Here is a 14,607-nt window from a genome sequence, read left to right as displayed (position 1 = left end):
GAGGTATGTGGAGGAAGGAAACTTGCTTAAGGTTTTGCCCTGCCTGGGAAATGAATCCAGATCCTCTCGCTTGCAAGGCAAGTGTTCTTAATGATACTCTGCGACTCCACATACCAATTCAAGAAATTTTGCAGCACGCATGGAGGCTATTGGGTCCATTGTGTCTGTACTGATGCAGGTCCTCCTCACTGCAATTAACTACTCTAATCCTATTCCTCTGCTCCTAATATTATCCTCATTATGTATCCTGTAGTTCCCAGGAAGAGGAAGTCGAATTGGATCAAATGCATTTTAATCTCCACAATTTACAACTGGGTTTAAAATGCACTATTTGTATTTTTTTTAATGAGGAATTCAGTAGAATTGACCTGAGAGAACTCTAACCTGGATACAGTCTATGTTGTGATGGAATTCCTGGGAACTAACATGACTTACCTATGGGTACCAATAGGTATTCCCAATGGTATAAACTGGATTCCTTATTAAGATAGAAAAGTACCATTGTACCACATTTTCGAAGCTAGGAAGTTTAAGGAGTAACTAGGATGGAACTTTACATTACAAAGGAAGGTCATTCAACCCATGATATCTTTCTGTGTCCTTCAAAGAGCAATGCATTCAGTCCCATTTACCTTCCTTTTCCCAATACCCTTGCAAATTCCTACTTTTTGAATATTTAACCCATATATCTATAGATATCTCAGTTACGTACGTGTTCTTTCACCTCTAGGACAAGCTTTAGTATCAGCTTGTGATGATGGATGAAAGTTTCTTTCGCTGTTTATTTCAAGGGTCCAACAAGAAATACGATCCAGGGTTCTCAATCCAACTCTGAGTGTGATTGAGCCCACAGCACAGAACTGGCCATAATTTGGCATGAATTATTATTAATTTGGCAATCCCACACAGAGAGGCCAGATGGATACTTGGTGTGGAAAATCGAATGTCACAGTGATGAAATTGTGGTTGTTTTTTNATCCTGAAGTGTGCGGTTCAGGGCTGGTGCCAAGAAAACTGCAATGTTTCTGACCAGGTTCGAGGCGATAAGAAAGCTGAGGAGAAAGACCACAGCACTTTTAGTTCCATTGTCGAGTGGTGCAGATCATTGTCTGACCCACGCTACACCTGATCCAGGAGTGTACAGTGCTGGCACTGGATGACTAAAGGGCAAAAGTCTTTCTTTTAACACTTGATCCACATGGCCGGGAGAAAAAAAATGTCTGCCAAAACATAATTTAGCATAATCATTCTATAAAACAGAAGCTTGCTTAGCTAGATTGTACATTTCTAGAGCATGATGGTAGCTTTAATTGACAATGAATTATTTTACCTTCTGATAATGCCACATGTACAACAACTGGTTATTCGTATAACAAGATCTAGATTCTCTGAATCCTAAACACTTCATCTTAGCCAAAATTGTATTGGCTCTTTCGTTGTCAATCCTTGGTACTTGCAGCTCAGGTTTTGCAAGCTTGCTGTTTTGGCATTGAACAGCCGTTAACACAGTTTGCTCTATAGAGTTTTAGTGCCAGAGGATGAAAGCCATTTTTTTAATAAAATGACTCAATTTGAACCAACCTGCAAAGAGCCAGCCATTCCAAGGAGGGATCAAAATAAAATATGTCTGATGTGAATCATTACACAAGTCAATTTGTGCTCTGTTAAAAGCCACAAGGGGACGGGTAAGCAAGCAGGAAAACGTAAAGAGAAAGACTGTGGAATGCAACACGCTTTCCAGAGCTATTAGACCAGTCACTCTGGCAAGTACATATTGATATGATAGGATTGTTGTGTTCAACTGATGTAAACTGACACTCTTCCCCTCACTCCCACCGAGGAGCAGCTATGCACTGAGTGCAATACCTTCTGTTCTGTATAATTCTATGAATCTATTTTGCAAGGCAATGGAGCGAGTGGGTGAGTGAGATTGATTTGGATAGCTCTTTTCAAAGAGCCGGCACTGACAGGATGGGCCAAATGGCCTCCTTCTGATCTGTATAATTCTGTGATTCTATGAATACAGCTACTGCTGTGGAGTAAACTTTTTGGGGGAAAGAGTGGATGGACTGCGTTTATGTTATTAATGTAAGTAAAGAGCCTACGAACCACAGTATAACATATGCAGAAATCTAACTGTGGGAGATTGTGTTCGTAAAACAAGTCTATTCGATGTCTATCTAATAAAACCCACAAAGTAGGAGTGCGGATCTAAGTCAGTATTCCGAGGAGATCACCAGACAAGACAAGCTCATGGTGGGAACAACATAATGTTTTAGCAATCCTCTATTTTGTGGGTTTGCTGGCTATTAACATGAGGATCACAACATGTGAAAGGATATCTTTGCCCACTGGTGCAAAATTCAGCCAAAACCTCCTGCCTTAAGGCAAGGTTTACAAGATTACAAGATTGGTTTTGATGAAGAAAGCACTTCGGCCAATCTGATCTCATCCTTCCAGAACATCCACCCTACCACCCACTCTCCCCTTATCACAGCATCAAGCTGCTTCTTAAATGAAAATCAATAATGGGAAGATAAAGCACTCAATTCCATTAAAAAAGTTAATGGTATAATATAAATCATATAACGTCTAAATAATAAGCTTACATTTGGTAAAGTGCCTTTAACATCGGAAGGACATCTCAAAGTGTTTCATTACTGTAAAATGGAGTGACTGTGTAGTTTTTGGACAAACGATGGTGGACCTTTCATTTTTTTCCTTCACCAATTTGCTCTGCTAATTTTCTACTTCTTCATTAGGTACACTACAGGTCTCAGGTCTGAGATTCAAAACTCCAACGCCCCTATTCTCCCATACTGGACTCTGTACTCCCATCACGTTAGTCCTTGTCAGGCTCTACTGGCTCCCTATTGCAGAACGGATCGATTTTAAGATCCTCACCGTTACGACTCAATTCACATGTAGCACCTCCCTGCCTCTCCTCCCTGCTTACACCCCACTCCACATCTGCATCCTTCGGTTACCCGGCTCTGACCTTCTACATGTCCCTTGTCCCCTCCACTTCACTCCACCATTGGTGGTCATGCTTTCAGCAGCTATGCACCTGAAACTCTGGAACTCTCTGCCACAATCCCTCCACCTTACCCCTCCTTGCCTGTCTTCAGATAGCAACTGAAGACCTTGCTCTTTGACCCTGCCTCCGGTCACCTGCCCTCTCGCCCTGGTTTAGCATCAAGCTCTGCCACTGTTAATGACTGTCGCATGAAGAGCACTATATACATATATATATAATTGCAAGTTGTTGTTGCTGCTGCTGTTGTAAGATCCTTTACGGCAACCTCATCATTTAGTGAGCTCCCTGCATTGCCTGTCCCAAAGTATGATAAAATCATTTTTCATTCACAGCTTTGTTATTTGTACAGTTTGTTCAGGTGCAGGAATGCAAATCCCAGGATGAGCCCTCAGCTAATCCTTTGAAAACAGTGTGATTTAATCATTTCTCTCCATGTTGGTCTGGCTCAGTGGCTCTCTGGCACCAAATGGAATCTTAGATTGTGAAAGCAGCAACTCAGGAAGGAAATGCCAAGTGGGAGTTTGTTCCTGTTGCTGATAGTTGGAGGGAAGGCAGCTTGTTAACACTGATCAAAATGGATTAATATACTTGGAATATACAGAGTGCCAAACTATCGTGCAGCTAGACACTGAAACAAGTGCCCTGGCAATGTATTAAAATATATGAGGTGTGAATCATCCTGTCTGTAGCTTGCTTTTTTTCACACTATTAGCACTGAACCGAAAATTGAATTTTGTGCAGTTAAAGTACTCTGAACATCATCACTGCTGTACTGCTGCTTTTGTTGCCTATTAACAGATGCTAAGTATCATCACCCAAGTGGAAAATCACCAACAATAAACCCTGCAATGATTCAAGGACCCAAAGGACTAATATAAGCTCAGTAACAATTCAGGGTTCTTGGATGCTTCCACGTTTTATGTGATAAGCCGCTATGTTAAATACACGTTATTTATTTGCGCATCATTATCCCTCTCTCAACCAATCACTGATTCAATGCAGTGCTGGGGGAGCTGGCATTGTCAAAGGTGCTGTCCTCATTAAACTGAGGGCCTGTTCAGGTAGATATTAAATGGTAAAAATCTCATGGCGCTATTCGAAGAGACAAGGAAGTTTCTCCTGGTTTTCTGGCCAATAATCCTCCGGATAAAATTGGTCACTCACTTCATAGCTGTTTGTCGGACATAGCTTTGAGCAAATTGGCTGCCACATCCACCTACAAATACACAGTCATTACACTTTAAGTTGACATCCTGCGAAGCATATTGAGACATTTTGACGATGTGATAAGGAGCTATATCCAATGCGAGGGTTATTATTACAATTGCTACTATAAGAAGGGTGCTATACAAGTACAAGTCATTGAACAGCAAGGAACGGTATCTAATGAGTCCTGGCCCCTACTCTTCCGGTAACCTATTCCAACTGTTAATTCCCTTCTGCGTAATCAAATCAGAGCCACATGAGCTAAACACTATGCTCAGTCCAGGGGGTTGTTCTGCACTTTTTAATGTAACACGTTAGTCTCTGGGAATTTTACTGTTAACTCAAGCGAGCTGAATGAGGTGTAATGCTAAACAGCAAAGGATGGGTCTGCTCAGCCTCAAAGGGAGGGTAAGGTAACTCGGACTTCAAAGAATGCACGTGGTCCCCAGATCACAAGACCACAAGAAAGGGATGGATGAAAAAAGCTTTTTCGATCCATTTGATCTCAGCCTCCCAGAACACCCACTCCACCTGCATCAGTATTTGAACATCTGAAAAGGATTGCAGTCACACAAAGCCCACACCGATAAAGGCCAAACCGTCATATATACATTTCCCTTTGCATGAGGAACGCTTAGGCTAAAGCTGGGCAGACCACAGGCCAAGTTGGACCACAGAGCAAGCTTTGAATTTTCTTCATTTGATTCTATTCGAGGAGTGAATATGGGTCTCCTCTGCCTAGAGTCTCCATGAAGCACTTCCTCCCCAGCTGGATCAGCTGAGACGCCACTGGAATATAAAGGTTTTAGCAAAGAATAGAACTTCATGCACACCACACAGTGACTGTGTCCTGCTAAACGACAGCAGCCAGCAGCTGTTTTGGAGAATCTATATTAACCTTTGATCTCCAGATAAAGACATCAATCAGCTTTCTACTTCTGGTTAATACGTTAGATATACAATGCATTCGCTCAGACGTACTTACTCCTTCGCAGACCTGTTGTGTTGACACCCTCCCTCTCTGTCTCTTGGGAAACTTTATTTGTTTCTTTAAATAGCCTCTATCAAGTAACTTGTCTCAAAGTCCACAGACGTACTGAACTATAGATTCTTGCTGTTAGCACTCCCTAATAAAAATGAGATTCCAGTTAGCTCAAACATGACACAGGAGTCTGGCTTCCTCCCCCAATCCCCGACATACAAACACTTTCACAATATTTCTGCTTCACCAAACCCATTTTTTTCCAGATAACCTTCTCTTAGAAAGAAGCACAACACTTTCTAGAGCCTTATCACATCCAAGTATCTACAGTCAAGTGCAGTGACTGTATTTGCAGGCAAACATGACAGCCATTTGCAGCGAAAATAGGCATGAAGTGAATGACTGATTAATCTGGAGGATTGTCAGACAGGATGGTGAGAGAAACTGCCTTCTCTTTTCAAATGATGCCATGGGTCTTTAACATGTAGACAGGTCCAGAATTTTGTGATTACAAAATAACTGTGGGACCTGCTGGGCCCAAATTGCCTGCTGCATTTGTCTACAAATACGCAGGAAAGCACTTTGATATGTCGCTGCAATGTGATAAGGCGCTGTATTAAATATAAGGATTATTATTATTGTGATAGAAATGACGCCTTCGACAGCCCAGTGCATCCCATTACTAACTGCAATGCCATCTTAGATTGAGGCTTTCATATAACCAATGGTCCTGTAGGGGTAGGTATGAAACCATACACCAATAGCAAGGTTTGAGGACAGGAGGAGTGGAGGGGAAAGTTGCTGGTCAGAGCCTTACTGACTCTGTCACTTTAACCTGACACTTGCCTAAGGTTCTACAGCACTGTGGCAGCTGTGATTCATGAAGGTTCTTTTCAAAGCCCGTTCACAGCCTTGTGCACGATCCACTGTGTGGGGTTTAGCCGAACCGATGGTACTCACAGAACAGCAGAGCCCGAAATAACAGTGAGAGCCACACAATTGGCTTTGGTCAGGCATTGAGAGAGACAAAAACACTTGTGGTGAAAAACGAGGACTAAAGCCAATGAAAAGGTTCTGTGTAATTAAAGGCTCCATTGCAAGCCTTCACACTGACATATCGATCTGCTTTACAATACTTTAAGTGCTCAACACTAAATAAAGAAATGAATTCCAGCTTCCCTTCTCCCACAGTATTGACTTTATTAACTGTCCCAATTTGTTACTGTGCTGTTTCTTGTCCTCTTCAGGTTCTCAGGAACATTTTTTTGCTTTAATGAACAAGCTGATGAACATGATAAGATGATCAATGGCAACAGGCCAGATCCGTGCTGTTTGTCCCGCTGTGTCAAGAACTCCAGCGACGCTGAACTTCAGTCCCTGTTACAAGGGTCAATTGCCATAAAAATCTTCCAAACGTCTCCTTGGTTCTATAGAGCTACACTCAATGCTTGAAGCTCACAGCGCTGCCAGAAAGAGTCGACAATGAAGAGGTAAGGAGGAAACCGCTCTATCATTTTTTGAATAATGCTGGCCCACAGTCAGTCGTCAGTGACCCAAATTAATAACAATAATACTAATAATTCTTGCATTGATATAGAGCCTTACCACATTGTTAAGATGTCTCAAAGCGCTTCACAGGATATACTGTAAACTGTGTACACAAATTACAGACTGTGCATTTTGTGGGCAAAATGCAGCAGCTAATTGCACACAGAAGTGTCCCACAAACAATCGTGGATTGAGTGATGGCATTTTTATTCAAGGGACTATTACCCCAGAATGCAATCTGCCAATCCTTTGGGCATAGGTAACAACCGGGTTCCTACTTGGTAAATAGAGGTGTGTGGAGTAAGGAAACTTGCCTAAGGTTTCACCCCACTGGAAATCGAACCCAGGTCCTCTCGCTTGCAAGGGAGTTCTCTAACTCCCTTCTCTAAGTTATAGCATTATTTGTAAGGCAAAGCTGCAGCCCAACTGTGTCCTCAAAAAATGAGGACGCGTCTCCCAAGTCACATTTAAGATCCCATGGCATGGTTCCAAAAGAGAAGGAAGTTTCTGCCAGTGTCCTGGCTAATGATCCTCCAGATTAAATTTCTGTCATTAACCTCATGGTTGTTAGTGAAACCTAAGTGGGGCAAGATTGGTTCCACGTACGTTGCATGAACAGTCACTACAGTTGACAATAAACACTGTAAAACTCTGATGCTTGGATGTGCTTTATGTTTTGTAAAAGAAACAAAACATTTTTTGTGCCTCTATGCCTATGTGACTGGTGATATAAAGAGACTCAATGATGCTTTTGACAGGAATGGTGTTAGACCTGTGTATGTGCCTCATCTGTATACAGTGGCTAACACTTTGTCAGTAGCACCCTGACAAAAGACATAAACCTAAGCTGTACATGACTCCAGGTAATGTGTATTCTGCTTGTTTCATTTACAATTGTCTAATACATGGGAGGGAAACAAGCATCGAATGTCTGTACTGAATATCGGAGGAATTGTGGCTCTGGATATTCAGTCAACAAAGCAATTCCCATCACAGCATCAAGCTGTTTTTTCTAAAACAAGTCCAGTGTCCTGGCCTCAACCACCCATTTTCAGTCATTAATTATCCTCTGGGCAAAGAAATATTTCCTAGCGTCTGTTTTTTTTAATTGCTCTTTACAACACTAAGTTTATGTCCTCTTGTTCCACTGTGTGTTTGAGTACCATTTCATTGCATTCACCAATTGTAGCACTTCACAAATGAGCTGAATGTTTGAAATAAAAGCTTAGTTCCTGCATTCAAAGGCACGTTGTATGCAAAATGCCAAACTGAATCTCAGCAGCGAAGGATTAAAATGCCTTGTTGCTGGTTGAACTGTACCCAGTCTTTGGTTTTAATATCACTCGATGGCTCCTTCAGGCAAAATTCAACCTGTAGAATTTAATGTGTGATTTAGCACAACAGGGACAGATCAGGTATGAGGCAGACCGAGTGTTAAAATAATGCCTTCTGAGATAATATGTCAGAAAGAAGCTTGAGCCTGAAGCAGAATATACCGAACTGGCTTACTTTGAGTTATTTCAAACATAGTTATAATTAGTTTCGACCCAATCTAGACGATCTCCACTTCAGCCTTGCTTGTCTTTTCACTCTATTTTGATTGAATATCTATGCACAATAAGGTGAGGATCTCCGTGTTGAAGTTGCCAGGGAAAAGTGGTTTGACCTATGAGCAGACTGGAGGAACTGAGTCTTTTCACTGAAACAAAGAAGGTTGAGAGGAGACCTGATGGACGTCTTCAAAATTATTAAGGGTTTTTTGATAGTCAATAGGGAGAAATTATTTCCACTAGATGGTGAGTCAATAACTAGAGGGCATCAATTTAAGATAATTAGCTAGGTCGTACCAAAGGGAAAGATTAGGAGGATTATCTTTTTACACAGAGAATTGTTAAGAAGCAGATGCCCTGCCAGCTGTGGTGGTTGAGGCAGGATCCAGATTAGCATTCAAGAGGGAACTGGTTAGATATTGGAAAAGGAGTAAATTTCAGGTGGAAGCGCAAAAAGCAGGGAAACAAGACTGAATGAATTGCTCTTTCAATGAACCAGCACAGACAGTGAGCCGAACTGCCTTCTGTGCTGTAACTCCCTACAGTGATATGGAGAAAAGCATGTTTTTATATACTTTGCATCAGGAACAAGCACTCCCAGGCAGATCTCAGTGCAAAGTAAAACTGCCTCCCCCTGCCTTAACCATCTGCATAACTGTTCACCCTCAGAAACCCACTGTGACATGGGCTTTCCGTTATTACCCACTGATTAGCACTTCTGTGTGTTGGGCCCGCACAGTGCAGTTGAAATAAATAGCATCATTATATTTAACGGAAGACGTAGTGCATACGTGAGGGAGAAGAGAATAGAGGGGCATAAGTGAGGAGAACAGGAGGGGCTGTGCACAGTTCTGTACCATAGAACTCTATGTAAATCTATGTAAATTGGATATTTGCCTCAATTGATGGTGATGTGAAGGAGCAGGTGCTTCTCTCCCCTTTCACATTGTTTATCTGAGACGGGTATTCAGGGTGAATCACAGGGCAACAAAAGCAGTGTAAAGGTTGCTCCTTGTTGTTGCAGTGATTGCTAATGTCATCTTGTGAAGGATTTCATGGCAAAGCCCAATTCCGGGGCACACAAAATACACGTTGGAGACAAGAGACTGACATGAACAGTAAATGTATCAGTGAAACATTCATGTTAAAAGCATAAATTGACCAGACAGTGAGTTAGCAGGGTTCCCTTCTGTCATTGACAAGACCAGGAAACTCTTTACCACCTCTCTTTTGGCCCATTTCCTAAAATACTATCAACAACAACAACAACAAAATTACATTTGTATAGTGCCTTTCACACCGGGAGGACGTCCCAAGGTGCTAACGCTCTCTTTACTTCAACTTCCAACGCCCTATCGCCAATGTATTCATATCTAATTCCTCACTGTCTACAATGTACACCTCTACTACCTGTCTGACAGATTTTTTTCGGTGCATTTAGTTACAACTAAAGTATCAGCTTGTTCTCCCAGCTCTCAGCTGGAGATCAGAACAAGATATGTTATTTGGTTCATAGAAAGATTTCTGTTCCAACCGGACCCAGAAAATCAAATAGTATGTTGTACCCCCCCCCCACCCCCCCCCCCCCCCCCACCCCATGTGCATGGGTTGAGGAATTGGCATCCCGGGTTGACAAAATGCTAGAGGGAACAGTTCTTTTTTGGTCAGCTGGGTGTCTGACACATGTAGAAACACATCACTGTGCTTAAGAGATCATCCCACCTACACATGGAAATCCCAGAGATAAATTGTTGGATTGGAACATGCACTCTCTACCTGGAGGGATGCATCCTGCTTACTTAATTCTGGAAAGTATTAGGTGCAGGTTGGCAAGAGCCAAGGCTTAGGGACCCCAGAGTACGCATTGGAGTACTGCTTTAGTCTAACCAGTTAAAACTGCATTGATATTTAGCTTGTCATTGATATTGCTGTCCCACAAGCTTTCCCGCTGCTTGTCCAGCTAGGACCACCCTACCCATTGCAACTTTGGCATGCAGGCCAAAATTAGCCCCCAGTGACTGGTCTGCCTTTCCAGTGGTGATGAGTATTTGTGTGTGTGCGTATATATGTGTGTGTGTATAGCTTTGACCCCACTAAGTGTGAGCAAGCTGGAACCCCCCGCCCCCACACACTCACATCAGAATCACACCTCATGCTTTGATGCAGTATAAAAGTGGCATTGGTCAATCAAAACTGCTCACATCAAGTGAACGATTTTATGTACCGTGACTACAGTTCAGACCGGTGTGTTCAGAATAAATTGGAGTTATCAGAGCTGGTGTGTAGGAAATGAACCTGAATCACTCTGTAAATAATTCAAAAAATGGGTTCACACATTTATATTTAAAGAAAATTTTCCTAATTCTCCTAAATTTAAAAGAATGTTTTGTCACGCAGGGAGATTCATTATCGAATGGTTAAGCAATGTTAATCACTGATTAATTGCCAGTCGTCAGTTGCACATACAAGAACATGTAAATCAATGAGAAGGCTTTGGTATTCCAAGGCACACTGTGTGCCTACAATGAGCACGTAATTCCTGGCTTGCAAGCCACAGTCAGTTTCTTGAACAAATCTAGACCCTTCCACCATTCAACTGGCAACTGATAATAATCATTATGAATGAACTTGCATTTTTATAGCCCCTATAAACGTCTGAACATCTAAAACCGCTTCACAGTAATTACTGTTGGAACAAGCTCAATGGGCTGAATGACCTTCTCCTCCTGTTCCTGTTTACTTATGGTCTTACGTTTCTATTGCCTGTACTGTGGTTTTTCTTTGTTGCAGGCAAAAACTGCAGTCATCGTAATACACAGCAAAGTCCGACAGAGAGCGATGAGGTGAATGACGGGTGGGCTGAGGCGAGGACACTGAGACTATAAATTAAGTCATTCACTTCATGACTGTCTGTGGGACATTGCTGTGTGCTTTGAGATGTCTCAATGATGTGGTAAGGCGCTATATCAAATACGTGGATTATTATTATTATCTGATTTTGTGAATAGTCAATTAATGCATTGATAGTTGGCCAGGACACCAGGAGAAATTCCCTTCTCTTTTTAAATAGTGCCATGGGATCTATCTATCTGTAGAGTGTGCAGGTCAGTTTATCATCTCATCTAAAGGATGGCTGAAATTTAATTATGGCTGAATAACACCACATTGCGGTCCGCAGACAGATTATGGCTCATTCCTTTCCAAAATCCTGCACTAATATATTTCATGCCAGGACCCTGGAACACAGACCGCATATTAAAGTGGCAGCAATATTCCTAATGATCCCATCATATTGTACTTTTTAAGTGATGGCTGGGTAACTGGTCTCTCATTATAAGGTTTATTTAAATCTAACATTGACAGAGGCACATTCACATAACAAATGCTGTGACACCAAGCAGGTTTTGCAATTATATTACCCTGGTAAATGTTCAATCTGTTCCAGCAGAAGAATAAATATTTCAGGGCGTTGTCTCAATGTAGGCCAGGAGAATTAGATACAGTGAAGGAACTTTGTCTTTTTTCAGCTGAGCTGTTGTGATAAGGTAGGATTAAGCTTGTGACTAGATGTCATGCAGTACAAGGAACCTTAAGAATATACAAACTCAAGAGTGTAGGACATCTACATTGGGAAATTGCACTGCTGTTTATCAGTATGTGTTCAGTATGAAGCGCTCCGGGTTGCTACTGGGTTGCCATATTCCCGCGTGAAGACCGCTATATGAATGCAAGTTGTTGTTGTTTCACTTAAACTGATTGCTCTGGGAGACTCTGTTTATGTCTGAAGGTAAGTGAAGTGAGCGTAAGCAATGATTAAATCGTGGCCAGGAAATCAGGGGGCCTTACAGACATAGTGTGTACCTGGTTCATTGATACCATTTCACCTCCAAGTCAGAAGATTAAGGGTTCAACCCTCACATTGGCACATTGAGCTCATTTAGTCCAGGCTGATACTCCAAAGCTTATGCTGGAGGTGTGCTGTATTGCTGGACATGCTATCCTTCGGATGAGACTTTTAAAAAANTGAAGTCCCTACTGCCTGTTCAGCTAGATGTTAAACATTCCATGGCACTACACCAAAAGAGAAGGGAGTTTCTCCAACAATCACCTAAATACAATTAATTTGTCATTCACTTCATGGGTATTTGTGGGACATTGCCGTGCACAAATTGGCTGCCTTATTCTCCTACAAAATCCATTTTTCAGTAAATCCTGTAAAGTTCTTTGAGACACCTCATTGACATGATAAGGTGTTTAAATCAAGTTCAAGGATTATTATCATAAAATATAACAAATACGTATATAAGATAATTTTCTTGCATAAGCTGAAAAAACTGTTCCCTTTCAGTATTGTGCTTCTCGTGGTCGGATCAGCGCTCCTTCTGCAAACAATTATTGCCAAGGCGGCAGAGCCTGAGGTGAGTTGGGCTTTTTGGTACTTCTTTCAGAGAAACTCTGTTATAGACTAAAGAGAATAATAGGATGCCCGGGAGGGAATTCGAATCCAAAGGAGAAGCTCAGACAATGGACAGACAGTACTCTCTGAACCATATGATCCATTATATAACATTTAAATATATGCATTGGAGAATACAACAACTGATATGCTCCAGCGGTAACTCTAGCATCTTAAGTAGAGCTTGAACCACTATTACTTTTAGACCATATGAAATAGAGCCAGATGTTCATCTTCGTTGAGTTGGAGTTTAATATCTTTATTGTGGTCTTCAAATTCGTTCATGGTTGGAAGAATCACTCCATGGCTGTTTGTGGGACATTGCTGTGTGTAAAGTGGCCTCTGCATTCGCCCACAAAACACATCACTCCACTCTACACTATATCCTGTGAAGCCCTTTGGCATGTCCTTCTGACATGAAAGATGCTATACCAAATACAAGGAGTATTATTATTACAAACTTGCCCAACCTCTCCAATCTTTTCCATTTCATCCCGTCCTCTTTTCCAACTCTGTTTTTCTGCCCGTTCCAGGTAAACAAGGCACCTCAAGTCAATGAGCCGTTGAATGAGCCAGAGGAAGATCGAGATATGATCCACCACGGAAATTTTGATATTCCTCGACAGACATTTCGTCGAGAGAAGTTGGTGCTCCCGTATAATCCAATGAATGAGCCAGAAGAAGACAGAGATATGATTCATCATGGTTTCTGAACTCTGCCTCATGTTATGGGAGCGGGAGATTGCTTCATTGATTTAGTTTGTTAATTTGATTGCAACTTAATTTATTTTGAAGATTTATTTTATCATGGGCCGAGGATGCAATCCAACAAATTTATTTGGTGCACAAAATCTTTCTGTAAATCTTGGTCTATTTCACATAGGAAATGGCATACAAATTAAATGCAAATTTTACCACAAGGTATCTAAATAAACACAAGTCACTTCACTTTGTAGTAAATCATGTGAAATGCTTTGAAATGTCCTTCCAACCTGTTACGGTGCTACACCGAATGCAAGGATAATTATTATTATATATAAACTCTATTGTTCCCAGGGCATTACCAGCCACTGGTGAAAGCTATGGCAATAAATGACAAAAGTATACAATCAAAGTTGTTTAAAGGTTGATCAATCTAATTTATACTTTGAAGCTCAGTTGAAATAGTTTTTGGTAACTGGTGCATACTCCCAGCACTTATTGCTCAATGGTTATTGTGCAATGGTTATTTTGGTGTTCAAACTATATTTGGCTTTCCTACCAATATGTCACACTGTGAATTACTCATGGGTATTAAAGAGTTCCTAAATATAAGGGAACATGAGCTCAAGTTGTAACACGGGGCTTGAGCCCACATCCTTCTGATCCAGAGGTGTGCGTGTTCACAACTGAGCCAAGCTAACACCTGCACACAAGCATGCCATTGGGAAATGTGTGGATTTCCCAAGCAAGTTCCTACAACCCATGGACAAATTAAGCCTTTCAGCAAAACTTTCATATGTTACAATATCCATCTTGCTTTATTTTGTTTCAAAAAGAAACATTGTTCCACAGACCTGCTACAGATTTTGTCTCATTTCCACATTAACCCATCTGGCCTCGATACTTGTAGCTTCTGTGGTGATGTAAACCCTGTGGATAATTCTTTACTGATTCAAATAAAACCAAGGATTTGTGGTCAATCGGGATACTTTTTTTGGAAATCCTATCCACACGGCACATCAATAAGTCTGTCACATTAGTCAGAAAGGAAATGCAGAATGAAATCAAGCAGGGTACAGTGTACTGTTTCTGTTCAATTCTGTAACGTTCTATGTAATTGTTCTTA

At 41.4% G+C, this 14,607-nt stretch overlaps 1 long non-coding RNA gene across 1 annotated transcript; it reads left to right on the top strand.

The window, feature by feature from the left end:
* The first annotated feature begins 6,618 nt into the window (after window positions 1–6,618).
* si:ch211-217g15.3 lies at window positions 6,619–14,461 on the top strand. Its single transcript, XR_488275.2, has 3 exons — window positions 6,619–6,715; window positions 12,672–12,741; window positions 13,313–14,461. It is a non-coding gene; the product is annotated as an uncharacterized protein LOC368914 homolog (long non-coding RNA).
* Window positions 14,462–14,607: the final 146 nt, after the last annotated feature.

This window comes from Callorhinchus milii, unplaced genomic scaffold (genome assembly GCF_018977255.1).
Source record: "Callorhinchus milii isolate IMCB2004 unplaced genomic scaffold, IMCB_Cmil_1.0 Scaffold7, whole genome shotgun sequence".
In the NCBI taxonomy this organism is placed as follows: Eukaryota; Metazoa; Chordata; class Chondrichthyes; order Chimaeriformes; family Callorhinchidae; genus Callorhinchus; species Callorhinchus milii.
Note: the sequence above shows the minus strand (reverse complement) of the source record. Positions and strands in the feature narration are given on the sequence as shown.